The following is a 3,646-nucleotide window of genomic DNA, read 5'->3' on the forward strand; positions in this document are numbered from 1 at the left end:
ACAAGCAGCAGCATATTGTTCATTCTTCTATCACAAGCAAACCTTCATATTCATATATATAGATGTCACAAATGTAAAATTCAAACTCACTTTTGAGGGCTTTTTCTCTGTAGGGGCACTCCACATCCACATCCACATGGACTAGAAACCAACACACCTTTTATGATCAATGAAAAAAAAAGTACATTTTAACCCTAACATATGCATTTGACATGTAAAGAAGTCTAAATCATGGCTGTAGTGTGTGATTTAAATAGAAGCATTCTGAAGACAAGAAATAAAACACACCAAAATAGCAGCATTTAAGATTCCCATTAGCATTGCATACAATTATTCTTCAGTTTGAACAGTAAACACACCTACTTTGCAACAAGCTAAGAATTTACAAAATGACACATCCTATATAATATATTTTCATATGGCAGTAGTAAGAAGATTACCATCAAATCGCATCTACTACTACTATAATATACAGTGTGAAAGTAGTACTACTATATATAGTGTGCAAGTCTTAAAAACAGGTGCATACTACCATGAAGATTTTATTATTGTTTTCATATGAAGATGTTTCTTTTTTACCATTAGATGATGAAATGTATGGTTTGATTTTGATGTGTTACAAAAGTGTTTTTTTTAAAGTGTGGCTAAACAAAGTACACTTTTAACACAAGAATCTTCATAAAAAGATGTTTTTAGCATCTTCATTTGAGTAGTTGCCTAAAAATAATGTGAATACTAAGTTTAATAACAAGTATGTTCACAGAAAAATTGAACAACAATCAAATAAGCAAATCAATAGTGTTGTGTTCTAACAAAAATTGCATTATAAAGTGACCAAATAGAATACAGTAGTGTAGCACTATTAGAACAATAATGAACTAAAAGAAAGTTCAGAAGTTTCCCACATAAGCTTTTTTTCTCCTCCTCTTTTGAGTTCTCATATGATATCATCTTCTCTGCAGAGGAAAAAAAAATTCCAGAAAGAAACATTTATGTTAGTGGAGGCATGTGACCTTGCCTTTTTTGTTTAATCATAAAACAAATTCAACTCAATTGAAGATAAAATACACGCGAAGAAAAAGAGTACCACAACACATAGTCTGCAACAGAATGAGACACCACATATTAAAATTGACAACATAAAATTAGTTGAGGTAATTACAAATATTGTAGCTTTTACAATTGTGGTTGTTGTGGTATAGTTTCTTTTTCTTACATTTCAAATTTGAATATACTGCAACCTGTTACAATCCTATTATAGCATGTTTCAAGTTATGATACAATTATATTGTAATAAAATTATGTAAATTAGTATCAAAATAAATTCAGACTTATAATAATTATAACACCAATATTGCAACTACAATTGTAATTGTAGACCATAATCGAAACCAACTACTTAGCTATAATATGAAAATCAAACTACTCACTAAAAATAGTAATATCATCAATTATAAATAAAAGCTTACTTTACATAAATGGATAACTTACTAATAATCTTTGGAGCCATCTGGAAATATAGAAAGCAAAACAATATACAAAAAATCTTCGAAGCCATTTGACAATATCCAAGGCCCAGCAATATGCATTCACTCTTTCTCCAGTTCTCTGCCACAAGAATATAATTTTTTTCATTATCCAACTGTCTTACACATTTGGTACATTTTTACTATGACATAATAATTAACCACAGAAACAATGATGTCAACTAGAGGACTGTATTATAAAATTAGGATTGATACTCTAAATTAATTGGTCCTAAGAAATTTTCGGTCAAACACTTACGTCTCTAATAAAATTGATGGCCAAAGACGTCTATAAGAATCACTCTTGTTAGTCAATTAAGTCTCTTCGTTAATTCACTCCATTATCAAATAATGGAATTGTTTTAGGTGGCTGGTTTTTAGTACAATGACGGTCACGTAAGAGTTTTATTAATCGTCAACAATGTGAACTAACAAAAGGATCACTCTAAAGTTTACAATATAAGGGATCAATCTAAAGTTTACAATACATTATGAATACAAAAGCGTTGTTTCAAATTTTTTTCCCTGTACATAAATAGTAAAACTTTTGCAAATCGATGTATTAGTTTATTAAGTTTTGAAATTATCCATCTCTAAAGTCTTTCACTTAATAAATAAATCATATATTTATTGTGAAAAAAATACTTCCAATATAATAACAAATGTTAACATGTTCGTTTATCTATAATTAGAGAACATCATAGAGAACTTTAATATGATGCAACATCAAAAAATTAATTCCTCTAGCTTATTTTGAAGCTAATGCTAGGGGTCAATACTTATAGTGTAAAAAAAGTAATTTAAATATAAAGCTAAATTAAGAAAAAAGTTTTGATAACTTGGAAATTAAAAAAAAAAATGCATATTACAAAGTGCTGCACTTTGCAAGATATATTTATAAAATTGAAGCAAAGAAGCTTTGTTTACATTTACAGAGTAAGAGAAACTATCAAGAACTATTTGGGAAAAGGAATGTATGTAGCTAGATTGTGGACAGGAAATATAAAGAAAGTGCAAGAAAATAACGGTGATAATAGCAAGTACTACATAGTTCATCAACTGTGTTTTCGTTCACCTTTATATATATATACCAAAATCAATTTTGAATGATTTAATTTTTGTTGTGGATCTCTAGACTAAACAATTCACAACACAACAATAACGTGTGAAAAGTGAAAACTACTGAGATTATTAGTATTAGAAGCATTACCTCAATGTCCTCTATCTCCAAGCCATCAGATTCATCCTCCAACTCCCAGTCATGAGATTCATAGCCCTCATCATGAGTGGCATCTGGAGTAATCTGTCCTTCATGATTGACATGGACATGGATCCAACGGATCCCACACCCCTTTATCACTACTTCCTCATTATCTTCTGTATGAGCATAGAACTTAAATTTAAGGATAGGATTGCAAGCGGTGTCCCTCTTTCTCTCTTTGATTGCTTCCATTATCTTGTTGGAACCCTCTCCATCATACCATACTACGTTATGATCTGATACCATTTCCAATTGAATAATGTTATAGAGAACATAACCGGTGAAGAGTCCTCTACTGCCAGAAGTTGCTATCCATTCCCATTCGTTGCAACCCTTTTCCAAGTAGCATTCCCATCCAAATATCACTGTTTTCCCGATAAGATTGCAAGATTGGTATTGAGAAATCAACATACAGCCAACAAGACAAGAAGAAATCTTGTGATCTGGAGCAACTTCAACAGTGATCGAAGCTTCTCTAGAATAGTAGTCAGCGAACCACTCATTAATTATGCTCTCTTTACTTGGTAAATAATATAAGAAGAATATATTACCATTTTTTGTTTCATTATGCGGATATCCATCATTATTTGCCACAAGTTCTATCCTGGATTTCAACTCTTTCAAAGCTGCTTCATATGCATCATCATCCAACTTTATGCAGTTATAGAATTCAATCCATGCATAGTGTTTTCTTGGTGGTTCACTGGTTAGACTTGAGATTGCCTCCAAAGATTTGCAGTCTCCTACTTTAAAGTATATAATAGATGGGGGAAGTGGAGGTATGTATTGAAGCATTTCACAATTAGTGATAGTAAGATCTACAAGCTGTTGAAGATTCTTAATGCTTTGTGGCAAACTT

This window comes from Arachis ipaensis, chromosome B09, assembly GCF_000816755.2.
Source record: "Arachis ipaensis cultivar K30076 chromosome B09, Araip1.1, whole genome shotgun sequence".
Lineage (NCBI taxonomy): Eukaryota > Viridiplantae > Streptophyta > Magnoliopsida > Fabales > Fabaceae > Arachis > Arachis ipaensis.